The following is an 18931-nucleotide window of genomic DNA, read 5'->3' as shown; positions in this document are numbered from 1 at the left end:
TGCAAGTTCTATAATGATTACGAATTTTGTTGTTTTTATGTTCCCAACAGATGGAAAAGTCTCTAGCACATAGTGTGCTCGTAGTAAATATGTATTATTGAATTAATCAATGGATTCTTAGGGGAGGATCAGGCTGAAGTAGAGCAAGAAGATCAGATTCATAGCTATTCATATACATTCAGTAAGAACATATATGAGGTATATAGTATTTTAGACAAGAAGATCAGATACATAGCTATCATATACATTCAGTAAGAATATATATGAGATATATAATGTTTTAGACAAGATGGTAGGAATAAAAACAAGTGGAAAAATTCAAACTTTATTTTGGAGTTACAAATGAGATTTGATGATGGGTTGAATGAAGAAAAAGTGGGAAATAGGAGGAATCAAGAACGGTTTGTAGGTTTTTATCTATCAACTGAATACGATTATGGAATAATTTTCTGAAATGGGAAAGTTGGAGGAGAAGCCCATTTTCGGGAAGATGTTAGTAGGAATCAAGACTCTCATCTGATAGCCAAGTGGAAATGTCAAGTACACAACTGGTTATATCAACTAGTGCTCATATAAGAAGCCACTGGGAGGTAGAAATTTGGTAGTCATCAGCATAAAGATGGGCTATATAAAGCTACTGATGTTAATGAGATTACTGAGAAAAGTACAAGGCTCAGGACTAAGAAATGAGTGATTCTAACATTTAGTGGTGAGGTGGTCAAAGGAAATGGAGAAGAGCCCTTGGATATTGTGAGCCTAGATAGCTGTACGGGAGAAAAGCAAAAATGGAAGTCAAGAAAGTCATGAATGGCTCTGTTGAATGCAGCTGAGAGGAAGTAAGATGACTAAAAAATGCCCGTTAGTTCTTGATCAGAGCACGTGAATTGTACTGCTTGGAATGAAACACTTTAGAAATGGTCAAAAGTTGTATTAGCCTGTTTTCATGCTGCCAATAAAGACATGCCCAAGACTGGACAATTTGCAAAAGAAAAAGGTTTAATAAACTGACAATTCCACATGGCTGGAGAGGCCTCACAATCACGGTGGAAGGCAAGGAGTAGCACGTTACATCTTACATGGGTGGCAGCAGGCAGAGAGTGCCTGCAGAAGGAAACTCCCATTTTTAAAGCTATGAGATTTTGAGACTCATTCATTATCACGAGAAAAGCGCCAAAAAGATTCACCCTTATAATTCAATCACCTTGCACTGGGGTCCTCCCTTGACGTGTGGGAATTGTGGGAATTATGATTCAAGATGAAATTTGGGTGGGGAAACAGCCAAACCATATCAAAAGTGAATCAGAAGTAAGGAAGAAAACAACTTTCACTGTGAATAGGAGGAGGAAACAGCAATAGGAAAAGGGAGTAGTGTTTTAGGAAATAGGAAGACAACTATTGGAATAAACTCTTCAGTTGACAGTGGATCATTGGCAGGTGCTCTGTGGGCATGATACAAAAGTATCATATTAAAAATATATTTTATGACATTTTATATCATATATTTTATATAATGTGTTTTATATCATATTTTATATTGATATATGTTTATATATTATACTTATTTTTATATTCTATATCGTATTTTTATACTTTAATATTTTAAATAATAATGATTTAAAAATTTAATCTGAAGAGATATTTTTATATGTCTCAGTAATCAAGGCTATTTAATTTTATTATTTATCAAGATATCTTCAACTGTAATGACTGCAATATCAGAAGGGTGGCCTCTGAATTATGTGAATCTCTGGCCCTGTGGTCAGTGTCACAAGGGAGCTTTGTCTAGAATGTTGGCTCTTCTTGGAACTTGACATAGGACTCTGAGCTTATATTTTTTCATCTACTGATTGGGAATAATACTAATATCCACCACACAGGGATTTTTGACATTAAATGCAATAACGTCTGTATGAATTGACTTGAATTATTTATGTCTGTCCAAAAAGATAAAACAAATATTTACTGAAATGTATGTGACTGTATCCAATTGGTCATAGTTCATCATTTATTTTCTGCCCTAAAACAGTGCTAGATAAAATATGCCTTGAGGGAAGAAAAGACTTTACCTCTGTTTGTATCCTCAGCACGCAGTAGTGTGCTTAGCTCAGAACTGGTGCTTATATATGTCTGCTGAGTTAAAAAAATGAAACACTAGGCAATTACCTGTAAATTGTAGAGCAACAGAGATTTAGGTATAAGTACATTAGTTCTGTTTTTGTAGTTCTGCCGTTGATACACTGAAATGGGGAATAATTCCTTACTAAGGATCCATTTGGTACTTGAATGAAAAGAGCTGCTTAGGAACACACATGTGTATGTATGTTTCATATCTGCCTGAAGTCATACAATGGTGTTTTAGCTTGCAATTTCTTAACTGTTTCATCATTATTCATTCCTAACTAGACAGATAATTTGTTGTCATTTTACCTCAAATCATATTTTGAGACCAGCATTTCACTTCAGTCTTGAAAGTTCATCAATAAAGCCTTTTGGATTTGATTCTGAACGTTTTAGTCCTTTACCACACATTCTAAATAAGTCCATTGTGGTTGTTGAAGGTTCCTTGAAGCCCAAGCATTAAAACTATCAGAAAGTCCTAGGAAGCAAGACCGAAAAAAGTGCTTTCCTTTGCCTCAACTTGTTAGAACTAGGGCTGAAAACATGTCTTAAGATTTTGGTCTAGGTGTCTGTCTCCGTGTGTTCATCCATCTTATTTTGTCATTAACTTTCCTTCCTCATGCCTGCTGAGCCCTCCTTTTGGTCTCTCCTGTATAAAGCCTTGTGTAGTTTAAGAATACAAGATAGAAGTTTCAGCAAATACATTTTTCTCAGTCTGTAGGAATAGGTCGGTAGTTTAATTGTGTCCTGCACAGGGAGATACATGGGCCTTTGTTAATAAATTGGATTTGGATTAGATTAGTTTAGATTTAACAGAAACAGTCTTTTCATTTGAGTGGAAACAACTGAAATTAACAAGATAAAATATTTAAGTTCAGCATTTATTTCTTGCCCATTGCAGGGTTTTTGCATCTAATAAAATCAAATATTAAAAAATGCTATGTTCTCTGAGAACCAGAAAAAGGACACTGACTGCCATTTAGAGAATATTGATGTATCTATGAAAATTATTACAGAGTTTAGTGGGGCCAGATTATGTATTTAAAATTGAATATATAAATCCTACATCTATATCAAATCTTGGCATCATATCACTATGGTTCATTAGGTGAAATTGGTTTTCAGAAATATATACATGGGGTAGGGTGTGGGTTATGTCTTTATGTATTAGATTTATGATGTATACTTTGGCAATATATAATAATACCTTAAAACATTCACATCATTTAATTTCACTCTTGAGGATAAATCTAAAGTAAAAAACAATAAATTCCCTGCCACACTTCCAAAAACCAACACAACCAACCAATTCCCCAAATTCTACAAACATTTAATATAGTAATAGTTCAAAATATTGCAAAATAAAAACAATGTCAATAGTCAAAATAGGGAAAGAGCTAGGTGAAATATGAAGCCATTAAGAGGATGTATAATGAAGTATTTGTAGTTCTAGGGGAAAAGCTTATTGCAGTATTCGATATGAAAAGCAGTACACAGTTTTAAAATGCAAAACAGCTTCACTAGCTAAAACATAATGCAGAGAAAATAGATCAGAAGGAAATTCACCATTTATCAGTGATTATGTCTGGTGATTTTAATTTTTTTCTTTATAACTTTATGTGCTTAGTTTTTTTCTTTATAAAGAACACGTGTTACTTCTATCATCATAAAAAAGTGAAATAAACTTGTGTGTAAGCAGCTTAGTTTAGCGATGATGATTTATCCTCTAACATCCACTGGTCACTGGTGATGGCCTCTTGATACGGTGTCTTCCTGTCTGAAAGTATTCCCTATGTTCTTTAAAACCTTTGATCCCATTCTTTCTGAAAGCAGCACAACCTTGCAAGTACTGTTTGTAGCTTTCTTAGGGGATTTTCAGATGTGATTTTTTTTTTTTTTTACCTAAGATTATAGTTTTAATTTTAAATAAGAATGGCCACAAATCAACATGCAAACATTCTCAGACTACACACTGAGAAATTCTTCATACAATGCATTTACCACCTTATTGCATTTTTAAAAATTAGATGTGTTTCATAAAATGTTATTTTCCTTTTATATCTTGAAATTTATTTGTGCTAAAACTTTAGCCACAAGCTCATGTTATCAAGAATTTTTTTTTAAGCTATATTCTGAAAATGGCCCAGCCTTCCTTGGAAAAGTAAACTTCATATTTAACTGAGATTGACACTGGGTACTATTTGACAAAATTATTAGTATGGTCCACCTACCCCCAAAAAGATTTGGTACAGAATTCCTGAATATATTACTGAGCTGTCTCATGGAAAATCCTAATTTATATACTCACCTAATAACTCTTTATTTCATAGTAATTGTTATTCCATTTTTCAAACTTTGAGACATTTTTTCATTCAGCAAACATGCAATAAACATCTGTTATGTAAGAGATGCAATAACAAGCAATAGGTCCAATATTGCAGTTTATTTAGGTATGTCAAGATTCTAATCCATTTGGGAAAAGCACAATAAAAATGAAATATGCATTTTGCTGATATAGATGCAGATATACTTAGCTATACAAGGGTAGGGATTTTTGTCTGCTTTGCTTTTCCTAGCCCCTGGAACATTCTGGTAGATAGTAAATGTTAGATAAGTATTTGTTAAATAGATAAATAAGTAAAGTGTACTGATTCTGAGCCTTTAAGAGGCATGTGGATAATAAGAAGGAGACATTCTGACAGAAGTCCTGAAAATGGGAGTTAGGCAAAATGAATGTGAAGGTCAGTCTACTGACTTGTGTCTAATTTTCAAGGAAAATCGAGGGCAAGCCCACTTCTGTCTATGCTGCCATCGTTTGCTCTGTCATTGCTTTCTCTCAGTGAACTGCTCCCACACATCTCCCAGTCCATGTTGCAGAGGTGCCTCTCTGCTAGTGCGAGAACTTGTTCCACAACCTTATACACAAACTTCTCACAATGGGATGCTGCCTGTTGCTCTTTGTCCCTCCAGAAATTTAGTGTAAAATCTAGTCTTTCCATCTTTGCTTTGCTTCCATTCTCTTTGGGAGTTAGATACAAGCAAATGTTTTTAAAATTAGCTCTAAAATTCATAAATAGACAATAGACAAAGAAGCCCTTTGATTAATGATGAACAGTGGCATCCACCAATCTCACCCTTAGGTATTTACTCAAGAGAAATAGAATCATATGTCCACAAAATTAGTAAAAGACTATTCCCAGTAACTTTATTCATCAGAGTGTAAAACTGAATCAATCTAAATGTTCTGTAAGAGGAGACTGAATAAACAAATTGGGGCACATACATACCTATGTTAGAATATTATACAGCAATCAAAAGAAATGAACTAGTGATACATGCAACAACAACATGTTTCTCAAAAAACATTATGTTAGACAAAAAAGGTCAGATACATAAGCACGTAGCTTTCAGAATCATGTTATTCTACTTACATGAAGTTCAAGAAGAGGTAAAACTAATCTAGGGTGGTAGAAACCAGAAAGTTACTGCTTGAGGGTGGAAGGGAAGGAAGGAAATGACTGGAAAGAGGCACATGAGAACTTTCAAAGGTGATGAAAATGTTCTTTGGTTTGGGGTGGCATAGCCGTATACAATTGTTAAAACTTATCAAAATGAACACTTAAGTTCTGTACATTCGTTTTATATAAATAATATCTTAATTTTTAAAATGAGAAAAAGCAAAATACTTTGAGAATTAAAATATAAGATAAATTCATTTAAAGTAGTGTATATTTACTTATTAATGCCTATATCTTGGCTGCTGTTCAAGGAGCTGGAAATATAAACATGAACAAGACATAGTACCTCCCCTGATGAACTCATAACCTAGAGGGGGAAAGAGATGTGGAAAAACAGATATTGACCAGTATTTTATTTACATAAAACTTTTCAGAATATAATATGTTTCCAGAATATACCCAGGTATAAAATGGATTATGTTTTAGAATTGTTTAATAGTCATCTTAGGTACATAATTTTTCTATTGTGTGAAAAATCTTCAGTCTGCCAAATCTGGTAGCTGTGCTGTGGAAGACAGCCTTCAGCATGGCCCCTGAATGTGTTCCTATCCTCGTGGAGACGCCTTCCACAATGTACCAGGCTTGATATGGGTGACTGATAACATATGGCAGAAGTGAGGGTAAGTCATTTCCAAGATTAGGGTATAATACAAAAATAATGGCCTCTGTATTATGGTCTCTCCTGTCTAAAGTCTTGTGTAGTTTAAGAATACGAAATGCAAGTTTTAGCAAATATGTTTTTTCTCAGTCTGTAGGAACAGGTCTATAGTTAAATTGTGTCCTGCACAGGTAGATATATGGGCCTTTGTTAATAAATTAGATTTGGATTAGATTAGTTTCGATTTAACAGAAATGATCTTTTTATTTGAGTGGAAACAATTGAAATTAATGAGATAAAATATTTAAATTCAGCATTTAACTTCTGTATTGGCTGCTCTCATGTACCTTCTGTCTCTCATATCTCATTCTGGGAGAAACCAGTTGACATGTTGTGAATACTCAGGCAGCCTTAGAGTGACCCAAAGGGAAAGAAATACAGACCTCTGGCCAATCATCAGTGAGGCAATGGGGCCTGCCAACAACCACATGATTTAGCGTAAAAGCACACCCTCCCCTGATCAGACATTCAGAGGAGACTGAATCCCTGGCGGACTTCTTGACTATGACAACCTCCTGGAAGACCTTGAGCCAGACCAAGTTGAGCCACTGTTAAATTATTAACCCACAGGAATTATAAAGTAATAAATATCTATTGCTGTAAGCTGCTAAACTTTGGGATAGTTTGTTGTACAACATTAAATAACCAACAAATATGATCTTTCCTAAATGTATACAACATGAATTCATGAGTTAGTGAATCATTCCTGATCATAAATTGAACATCTCAATTTTGTTTTCTTTTCCTTTTGGGATGATTTTTTTTTATTATCACTTTAAGTTCTGGGGTACATGTGCAGATCATGCAGGTTTGTTACATAGGTATACACATGCCATGGTGGTAGTTTGCTGCATCCATTGCCCCGTGATCTAAGTCAGGTATTTCTCCTAATGCTATCCCTCCCCAATTCCCCCCCAACCTGCTATTCCTAGACCCCACCTCCCAGGTCCCAGTTTGTGATGTTCCCCTCCTTGTGTCCATGTGTTCCCATTGTTCAACACCCACTTATGAGTGAGAACATGCAGGAACATCTCAGTTTTCTAGTTTTACTAATATACTAGTCAATGACTAAGAACCAAAGATTTATAAAAATACATTACACCTAATTCTTATAATAACTTATATCCAGTAAATACTTACTCAAAAAATATTGCTCTTTAAATGAAAACTTATGATATATGTCTATTAGGCTGATGCAGAAGTAATTGTGGTTTTTGCAATTAGTTTTAAATGACAAAAACTGCAGTTACTTTTGCACCAACCTAATATTTAGCTACCAAACTAAAACATACAAAACTGTAACTTAATACAATTTAACTGACTCTCTAATATTAAAGGTTAATTTTAATACTATTGAAATGACTAATGAAAAAGCAAATAAAAATTAGAATGAATTTAAATTAGTAATCACAACCTTCATTTTGACCTCCAACATATATAATATGGTTCCAATTCATTATAGCTGTGACTGTGACTTCATTTACAAAAAAACAAACTGCAGAGGTAATTGGACTGATGTTTAAATTAAGGCAACAAAGCATGAATTTTTAGAGTAGCTGAGATTATTGCTTTGCCACTTGAAGATGACCAGTCTTTACCACTTGAATCTTTAGATTTAAAATTATACCACTTACAAGAGGTATTAATGTAGTCTAAACTCAGGTCTGCATTGAGAAAGCAGATGTTGGTGGCTGTCACAGGAAGTATATGATGTACCTGGAAACGTAAAGTGATCTTTCCTTTTTCAGCTAAGCAGAAAGTAAAGAAGATGTCAATTCTTGCCTGAGAGTACCTAACAGGGCTTCTCCCTAGAGCTAGGTAGCCAAAAGAAAAGTTATAAATGCTTGATTGGGTAATGGGATCACTTCTTATTTCTGGGAGTCAAAGAGGATTATGAAAAACCACTAAGATGATAAGCTTCATGTTCCCCCTTATTTGATTCCAGACCAGTGATTCTCAAACTTGACATGCATTGAATCATGTGGTGACCTGTGAAAACAGATTTCTAGGCCCTATCCTTAGAGGTTTGCATGTGGTAATTGCAAGATGTGGCACAGGAATTAGTTACCCAGTGATGCTGTTTCTGCTGTTCAGGAACCACATTTTGAGAACCATTGGTCTACAATGTATGGTTTCTGTTTTGTCTTTGAGAGAGCTGTGCTTGTGTTGGTGATCAATCTTCAGTGAGGAAGTGGAGCCTGCCAACAACCACGTGAGTTAGTGCAAAAGCACACTCTTCCCCTGAGCAGACATTCAGAGGAGACTGAATCCCTGGCTGGCTTCTTGATTACAACCTCCTGGAAGACCTTGAACCAGACCAAATTAAGCTACTCTTAAGTTAAGCTACTCTTAAATTCCTAACTCATAGACATTGTGAATTAGTAAATATCTATTTATTTAGGGGTGAAGAAGAGAAAGCTAAACTACATTTCTTAGGCACTTTGGAAGTTAGATGAATTCTGGTCAATAGAATCTGCATATAGTCTTAAATGTCACTTGCAGGTCCCCTGCCCTAAAACATCCCATGTGGTCTTCCATATCGTTGCCCTGTCACTCTTTGGGCAGCTGAATGCAGAGGATTAAGTGGAGGGAAGGCTTTGAGAAAAACCTTTGCATGCTTGTTTCTTCTAATTATTCTTTTCTTAAGAAGACTATGGGATGTGACCTGCCCAAAGTAAACTATGTGTTATATGACTACCAAAGTCGTGACTTTGGCTTGGGCAATAGCATGACTCATCATGTATAGTGGGTGCATACAATTAGGCACAAGTATGTCCTGAAAAACACATATAAGTGGCATGAGCCCGTGGCTCAGATGCTCCAGACCTTACTCTAGCTACACTTCTGCCTATCTCTTTACCCATACCTATAGCCTTATGGGAAATTCCCTATGACTAATTGACAGAGGAGGAAATATTATTTAGCCTTACGTATAGATACTACTTCATCATATGGTGATGCTAGTAAAAGGGCAGCTACTTAGCACTAGTGTCCCCTGAATACTATGGGCAGAGCTTTGAATACTTTGTTTACTTGCCTGAAAAGAGGTAGCAAAGATGTGTATCTAAAGTAATCAAGGGCAGCTAGCTAACAGTTTGGTTAGAAGGAACTTAGAAATCACAAGATTGGTGTGTTGCTGATAAGCAATCTAGGAAAGATTTCTGTGGCTAGCACTCTTGGAATGGGGACATAGAGTATTTAAATCACATGTGAATGGTCACTAAAGGGAAGCCTTTGAGTAAAGTTTTGATAATCAGGTAGACAAGATGACCTCTTTAATGGATGTCAGTCAGCCATTCCTGTGCTTGCTTTAATGGGCAAATGCACACAGTGGCTATGGCTTCAGGGAATGAGGTGGATCTAGACAGGCTCAAAATTATGAGCTTACGTGACCAAGACTGAACTGGCTGTCATCACCACCGAGTAACGAATCTACCAATAGCAGGGTCCAGTTCTGAGCCCCTGATAATACACCATTGCCTGGGGGACCAGCCAGTCACCGGGTGGTATGTTGATTACATTGGATGTCTTCCATCACAGATGGGGCAAAAATTGTCTTCATAGAAAAAGACACTCACTCTGTCTTTCTTGTCATCAATGCTTCTTCTAATACTATCATCTAGGACTAATTGAATGTCTCAAGATTATCACACAGAATCTTGCTTTTGACCGAGAAAGATATTGTACAGTAAATATTAGAGGTCTAATATTTATTACAGGTCTAATATTTATTATCTAAATATTGGGCCTAAATCCATGTGGTGGTCAGGGGGAGGAGATACTGATTTTATCTGATATTCCTTCACTTTAAAACACAGATGGCCTGACAGAACAGTGGAAGGGCCTATTAGATTCATAGTTACAAAGCTGCCCTAGATTACAACACTTAGGAATTTGAGGAGCTGTCATAAGCAATGTAATATATGCTGTGAACAGGTGAGCAATACAATGGTAGTTCTTCCATAGAAAGAATAGTGGAGTCCAGGGTCCAAGGGATTGAAAAAGAGTGGATCTATTCACTCTTACCCAAAATAATCCTCTCACTAAATTTATATTTTCTCCTTCTGCATCTTTTGGTTCTGCTGGTTAAAAAATTCTTATTTCTCTTGCATATGCCTATGTCCTGAATGGTTTTGTCTAGGTTTTCTTCTAGGGTTTTTATGGTGTTAGGCCTTATGTTTAGATCTTTAATCCGTCTGGAGTTAATTTTATTGTAAGGTGTCGGGAAGGGGTCCAGTTTCTGCTTTCTGCTAGCCAGTTTTTCCAACACCATTTATTAAACAGGGAATCCTTTCCCATTGCTTGTTTTTCTCAGGTTTGTCAAAGATCAGATGCTTGTAGATGTGTGGTGTTGCTCCAGAGGCCTCTGGATTGTGTCAAGAGACAAAAACACAAGATATTTTTTTTTTTTTTTTTGTAATTTTAGGAAGGCAAGGTCATTTCTGCCTTTAGTTTTATGCAGATTTTATTTTCTTCCCTGAGAATTTTCCTAGAATGTTCTAAAGGAATATATTATAATGACTTAAGGCAGAGACATTTTCTGAAAATGGCCCATTATTCTGTTACTCTCCATTCAGGCAAATTTCAATTTTACCAATTGAAATTACATGGGAGATAGTTATTGGAACTACATGTTTAGATTAGAACTTTTTTTGATATCTGAGGCAGCAATCTTACTAATGAATGGAGCTTGTCTGACCGTATATTGGCAACTACTTATCAAGGTTGGTTAAACTTAGTGGTGAGGTCTCTTGGTAATGGACTACTCTAGGGCTATGCACAAAAGCCATACCTGAACATGTAAAGTGGAAAATTGAAACAATTTATGTATCTTGATAATTCAAATAAATGTTCTAACATTTACCTCAATTACTTTGAATCTGCAAGAAAATGCGTTCCTGTGTTTGAATTAGTCTGAAAATGGCCTCAGTGTTTTATTCCAATTTACATGTCCAGATATAGCTTTTGGGAAATGATAATAGTGACGGTTTCCATTATGTTCCAGGCACTATTCAGTGATTTTCATATATTATTTCTAACCCTCATACCAACTACACAAGCTAGGCTTTGTTATTCATTCCCATGTTACCCATGAGGAAACTAAGTTCATCGAGGTTGCAGGATTTATGGAGAGCTTGAAATAGTTATTTCTTTGAAGAAAGTTGGCAAAGTGATAAAAGGAAGCAATACATGTTGTTAAGTCTTGGGGAATACATAAATGCTGCAACATTATTTGTTGGTTTAAAAAGACAAGAAGTTAAAACCCAAAGACTCTGCACCTCCAATAGTCTTTCTTCCTCTTGCTTGGCTATAGTATGACAGTGATTTTGGTTTTTGCCTTCTCTCCTTTGTGACTTTAGATCATTATTTCCATGCTTGCTTTTTCTTTTTCTTTTTTTTAAGTTTAATTTCATTTTTCAAATCTTTAAGTGATAAAGTCAAAACCAAAAGATTTAACAAAATTGTACTCCCTGTAAAATAGCATATGTCAAAATACCAAGTTGCATTCTTTTTCTAAGGCAATAATTTGCCTTAGAAAATTCCAAATCATACTGGAATGCATTAACTTGCTACAGTTTTGACAGAGGCAGTCTGTGTGCACAAATCCCTCGAATACTGATGGGACTGTGATTATACCCTGAAAAAAGAAGAGTCTGAACACAAATTTTAGAGGGCTAGAACGTGTTTAATGTCTCATTGTTTGTATCAAGATTCTAAATCACATTCAAGTCAATGACTCTGATCTTCATATCAATGCCCAAATGGAACAGAAGATAAAAGCCAGGAAAGCTGTTTTCTCAGTAAAACACTGATTTTGTTCTCCTGTTACCAGCAAGAGACCATTTGGGATATTTAAGCCTCAGGTTGAGTGCTTCGCATTTGTTAGAGTTCCTCAATGTTTGAAATGGGTTTTCCCTTCAGGGAGCCCATCCATTTGGACAAGTGCTGCATCAGATCAAAAGACATGGGAAAAGGCATTTTGTACACAGATTGAATTTTTTTTTGGCAAAATAACATAGCCTTTTAGCACAACATTGTCTATTCTCTACTGATTTTTCTTTTCTTTCTTTCTTTCTTTTTTTTTTTTTTTCCAAATAGTTGGAGTCTGTTTTCCAATAGCGTCAGGCTTTTTTTTTTCATGTGTCAAATTGGCTAGCAGCCACCTGGAGATCATTTGAAATGAAAGCTGGTGTTAAGGGATTTGGCTTCTCAGCTCCAGTTGGTATTGTTTTCCAGATTATTAAATGTTAATCAAATTGCTCACTGTATTGAAATTATTATTCTAATTTTTGTGTTATTTACTATTCAAGAAACACAAATAATATAAAACTTTAAAACTTTTAGTTTCTTTTTAACATGTCATAGAAATACTGAAATAATTATGTCTGTAGTTTCAGTCTCTTTTCTGTTCAGAGAAAGTATCATCCACATCCTAAGTATATCATCACCTTAAAATTATTTCACCGGAGGTACTCTGAACCCAAATTCCTATTTTAATTATAAAGAAAGGTTGATCCAGGAATAGCAAGTGGTGACCACATTTTATTTCCAAAAGGCGATGCTGATCCATTTTAGATGCACATTGTTTGCAAGGGCTTTGAACACAAACATTTCTGGCCATGCTGTTCAGTGAACCAATCCCAGCTGGTTGCAGACTGCACCATGGAGAATGCCATTGTGGGGAAAGATTAAGAAATAAAGAAAGGGAGGGGAAAAGTGTTGTTCTGCTTTCCTCAACCATGCATTTAGGAGAATTCCTGGCAAGACTGAGTCGGTCCTTCACCCCGCCCCCCCACTGTCATTAGCAATCGTAGCCAATCACGGCTAATCATCTACTTCCAGAATGAAAAGAGATTTGGCCAAGGTGCAGTTGGAGCAACTTCTGCTGCATCCCTGGGGATATTGCTGGAAATTTAACAAATCCCTGTTTCCAAACTACTGTCTTCTGATACAATATAATGGAAAACTGGAGCAGTTATTCTGATAATATGTGCAAACAGTACATTTTCAAGTTCATTTCCTTGAAGAAAAATCTCAATCTCTGGGTTAAAGTCTTCCCTGACTTTTAGTACTTCTTGCTAGAACCATTATTTTTTTTGGAATTCTACTTAATTTATGTTTGAATCTCTCTACATCTTGTATTCCACAGTGCTTGACATACTTTTGACATTTCATTGTTTATAGCTAATTATTTTCTTTGTAAAGAAAACAGTATAACATAGTAGTTAAAAGGATCAGGAATCAGACTCCCTGGGTTCAAATATTACCTCCTTCACTCAATGGTTGTGTGACTTGGGACTTTCTGAAGCCTCATTTCATTATCTGTGAAATGGGGATAGTAATATTTCCATCCACAGTATTAGTGATATTCAGTTGATGTAAACCTCTGTCCCATTTGTTAAAACACTGAAATTCTTCTATACTATGTGGTAAATAGTTGCAGCCTCAAGATCCCTGAATGCTTCCCCTTCTCCTCACTGCCTCAAAACACCTTTGCCCACCACAGTGATTCACTAAGAGACCGTTTGTTCGGTGGAGAGTCTCCAGAATGCTGCTTCAGCATTACACCCAGCATCGGTCCTCACAGGTCACTGCCCATGTTGTACATGTTGATAAAGGTGTTTAATATTATTCTCTTTATAGAGTTCTTTTGGATTGAATGTGTTGATATATATTGATACGTTTAGGATAGTACCAAGTGCCTATTAAGCACTGTTCAAATTCCCCTTACTATAAATAGACAGTAACTTTTATAACACAAGGTTAATAGCTGTTACACATTTTGCACACCTTCCTGGAGCACAGTGCAGTAGGTAGGCAATCTATCTATTCATACTTTCTTTTCTTTATTTGTGCTAAGAACACTGAACATGAAATCTACCATATTAAAAAAATTTTAAGGGCGCAGTACAGTATTGTTGACCACAGGCACAATGTTGCATGGAAAATCTCTGGAACTTATTCTTCTTGCATAACCAAAACTTTATACTTGAATAGCAACTTAAATACGCCTCCCACCAGCTTCTGGCCGTCATTATACTGTTTTTATGAGTTTGACTGTTTTAGAAATCCCATATAAGTGAAGTCATGTAATATCTGTCCCTTAACTGGCTTGCTTTACCTAGTGTAATGCCCTCAAGCTTTATCCATGTTATTATATATTGCAGAATTTTCTCCTTTTAAAAAATTGGATATCATAGATACATGTATATATGTATCACTGATCAGGAAAATTGATATCAATATAAGTCCTATGGTCAAATTCAATCATATGTATATACATATATACATACAAAGAACACATTTTTCTTTATCCATTTATTTATTGATGGGCATTTAGATTGTTTCTACATCTTGGCTATTGTGAATGGTGCTGCAGTGAACATGGGGGTGCTAATCTCTTCCATATTCTGACTTCAATTCCTCTGGATATATATGGAGAAGTGAGATTGCTGGATCATGGGGTAGTTTTATTTCTAATTTGTTGAAGAATCTCTACACTGTTTTCCACAGGGCCTGCACCATTTTGTATTCCTAACATACAATACACACAGATTCCAATTTCTCTACATCCTCATCAATACTTATTGTGGTTGTTTCTTTATTTGAACCCAGCATTTTAAGGCTGTTCTTATTTTTGATACTAGCAGTCTTAACACATGTGAGGTGATGGTCATTGTGGTTTTGATCTGATTTTTTCTGATGATTAATGATGCTGGGCACTTTTTCATACACTACATTGGTTATTCGTATATCTTCTTTCAAGAAATGTCTGCTTCAGTCCTTTGCCTATATTTATACTGAATTATTTGTTTTTGCTATTGGATTGTAGGAGTTTCTTATACGGTTTGCTTATTAACGCTTTATCAGATATATGGTTTGCAAATGTTTTCTCTCTCATTTCCTAAGTTGCCTTTTGATTTTGTTGATTGTTTCCTTTCTCGTGGAAAAGACCATCAGTTAAAAACAGATAAACTATTTGTCTATTTTTGCTTTTGTTGCCTGTGTTTTTGGTGCCATATTTAAGAAATTATTGCCAAGACCTATGTCATTAAGCTCTTCCCTTAATTTTTTTTCTAGGAGTTTGTTTCAGATCTTATGTTTAAGATTTTAATTAATTTTGAGTTTATATTTTGTATGGTGTGAATGTGTCTAGTTTATTATTATTTTGGGCATGTAGATATTCCGTTTTTTAAATCATTAGTTGAAGAGACCATCTTTTCCCCGTTGTATATTCTGGGCACCTTTATTGAAGATCAGTTGACCATGTGTGCATGGGCTTATTTCTTGGATCTCTATTCTGCCTGTTTTTATGCCAGTACCATACCCTTGATTATTGTAGTTTTGTAATATATTTTGAAATCAGGAAATGTGATACCTGCAGCTTTATTCTTTCCCAAGGTTGTTTTGGCTATTTGAGGTTCTTTGTGGTTCCATATGAATTTTAGAATTATGTTTTATATTTCTCTAGAAAATTTCAGTGAAATTTTGATAGGGGCTACACTGAATCTGTAGATCACGTTGGGAAGTACAGACATTTTAACAGTAGTAATTAGTTCAATTCATGAACATGAGATGTCTTTCTATTTGTTTGCTTCTTCTTTACTTTCTTTTGTCAAACTAAGCCTAATGTTAGGAGGAAGAAAAGAAAACAGTAAAGATTAGAGCAAAATTAAACAAAATAAAGAAGAGTAAAATAATAGAAAAAGTTGATGAAAGTAACTTTTTTCTTTTGAAAGGTAAAATAAAATGGACAAACTGTTAGCTAGACTAACTTAGAAACAAAAAAAGAAGTCTCAAATAAATAAAACCAGAAATAGAAGGGAGTTGTTATAGTTGTTGCCAGAGAAATAAAAAGCATCATTAGGAATATTATAAATATTTATACACCAACAATTTGGTCAACCTAGAAGAAATGGATAATTCCCTAGAGACATACAACCTACTAAGGCTAAGTCATAAAGAAATAGATATCTTAACAGACATCAAAAAACCTTGCAAGAAAGAAAAGCCAGGGATCAGATGCCTCACAAATGAATTCTACCAAATACTTAAAGAAGAATTAATACCGATCCTTTACAACCTCTTCCAAGAAACTGAACAGAAGGAACAGTTTCAAATTCATTTTGTGAGGCCAGCACTACCCTGACACCAAAGCTAGAAAAAGACACAAGAAAAGGGACTACAGGCCAATATCCCTGATGGATGAAGATGCAAAATTCCTCAACAAAATACTAGCAAACTGAACCTAGCAGCACATTAGAATGATCATACACCATGAACAAGCGGAATTTATTCCTGGGATGCAAGGATGATTCAACATATGCAAATCAATCAATGTGATATGCCACATTAATAGACCAAAGGATGAAAATCACAGGATCATCTCAAAGGTGAGAGAAAGTATTTGACAAAATTCAATACTCTTTCATGGTAAAACTCTCAAAAAATTAGGTGTACAAGGAATGTACCTCAACATGATAAAGACCATGTATGAAATGTCCACAGCTAACATCAATCCTAATGGTATAAATAACTGAGAGCTTTCCCTTTAAGATCAGAAACAAGATAAGAATGCCAATGCTTGCCCCATCTATTCAAAATCCTAGCCAGAGTAAGAAGGCAAGAAAAAGAAATAGAAATAAAAGGAATTCAAATAAGAAAGAGTAAAATTGTTCAACATGGAGGGGAGCATTACACACTGGGGTCTGTTGGGGGGAAATGGGGGAGGGACGGGGGGGTGGGGAGGTGGGGAGAGATAGCATGGGGAGAAATGCCAGATATAGGTGAAGGGGAGGAAGGCAGCAAATCACACTGCCATATGTGTACTATGCAACAATCTTGCATGTTCTTCACATGTACCCCAAAACCTAAAATGCAATTAAAAAAAGAAAAAAAAAGAGTAAAATTATGTCTGTTTTAAGATGATGTGATCTTACATTTAGAAAACTGTAAAAATCTCCTCAAAAGGCTATTTGGAGTCACAAAGTCAGAGGAGAAAAAATAGGATAGAAGAAACAATGATTGCCTACAAGACATAGAAAATTTCCTCCAAAGGGGGAAATGATGTCAGCAAGATAGCTGACTAGAGATACCTTGCTCTCTTCGCCAACAAGAAAGGACCAAAGTGACAGATAATCAGGTAAGATTTCACTGGAGTGAGTGTCGAAGGGAGAGCGCTGGATTGCAACAGGGGAGTGGAGAGGAACCTGTGGTGACAGGAAGCCCAGAAGGGCAGCATGGAAAATCTGGCCTTTGTAGCCCCTTCTCACTTGCCTGGATTGGATCATCTTGGACATAGGAAAGACTTCCCTTGGAGAAAAAGGAAGCAGAAGAATCCTACCAGTCCCCATTGCCACCATAAATTCCTACACACCTTATAATAGGATAATCTGACATTTCTTACAAGCCTTGAGCTCAGTTGGGAGAGCACTGGGGCTCCAATTTTATTCCACCAAGCCTGCATGGGTGGCTAAACACCACAACCTCAGCTGTGTGAATTCTGGGCCAAGGATCAACTGTGACATTGGTCCTGCACAGCAGGAAAACCAACCTGCACCACTTGTACCTCCAGCTAGGAACAGTCTGGCAGTACGGCCCAAGGTGAACTTGCCCTTGAGCCAGCCAAGTTGCTTGCAACATTCCCCAAGTGGGAGAAGTTCTTAAACCACACGCCCACAGGCTGGTGGAACAACTACGTGCCCACACCCAAAACCTCAGAAACAGCGTTGTGTGGCTTGCACTGGTGGATATGCTGCTAGGCCAGCGAAGTAGCTGTGCACCAGGAATCAGGACCTGAGAAACAAACTCATGGGTACTCCTCGCAAATACACCCCCTCAGACAAGTTGGGTAGTCTTGCATCCATGTTCTGGCTGGAGAAACAATCCCATGGGCTGTTCCTGATAGGCATGCCCCAGAGATACTTGAGCAGTCTTGCACTGACATCCCAGACCTAAGAAACATCCTTGGGGACCACCCCCAGCAGACATACACCCAGGTCAACCAAGAAGCCATGTGGCCATGTCCCAGGCCTGCGAAGCAGCAGGGTGCCCATATCTTGGGCTTGAGAAACAACCTCATGGGGTGTCCCTGGTAAGCACAGCCCAGGTCATCTAGCAACTGTGTGCCCATGTCCTGGGCCTCAGAAACAGCATGGTGGGCTACCCTAACAACTGTGCACCCATGCCCCTGCCCAGAGTAACAGCCTGTGGTTCCAGCCCCAGTGAGCCAGATCCCAAGTTGGCTGACCCACAATGTGCATACATGCACCCCTGACCTGAGAAACATCCTGGGGAGTCTTCCTGGCAAAGCCACACCACCACCATCACAAACTGTCTCAGCCTAGGCCACTGAGACACTCACAAATGTTACTAGTATGGATTATAGCTGGAGAAACTATATGGAGACTACACTATTACATTCCCCTAGAAACAAAGCCAATGCAACCCACTCAACTGACATATTAAGACCCCATTAAATTAGTACGTCTTTTCCTATGAAGCCCACTCCATAAAATTAGAAGAGGCAACCATTCTACAATATGTTTCGAAGTCAACATATGAACACATCAAACATGAAAGAGAAAAAAAACACATTCAAAGGAATGCAATAATTCTTCAGTAAGAGACACCATTT

Source organism: Sapajus apella, unplaced genomic scaffold (assembly GCF_009761245.1).
Source record: "Sapajus apella isolate SASKATOON/1434 unplaced genomic scaffold, GSC_monkey_1.0 scaffold40, whole genome shotgun sequence".
NCBI classification, from domain to species: Eukaryota; Metazoa; Chordata; class Mammalia; order Primates; family Cebidae; genus Sapajus; species Sapajus apella.
Note: the sequence above shows the minus strand (reverse complement) of the source record.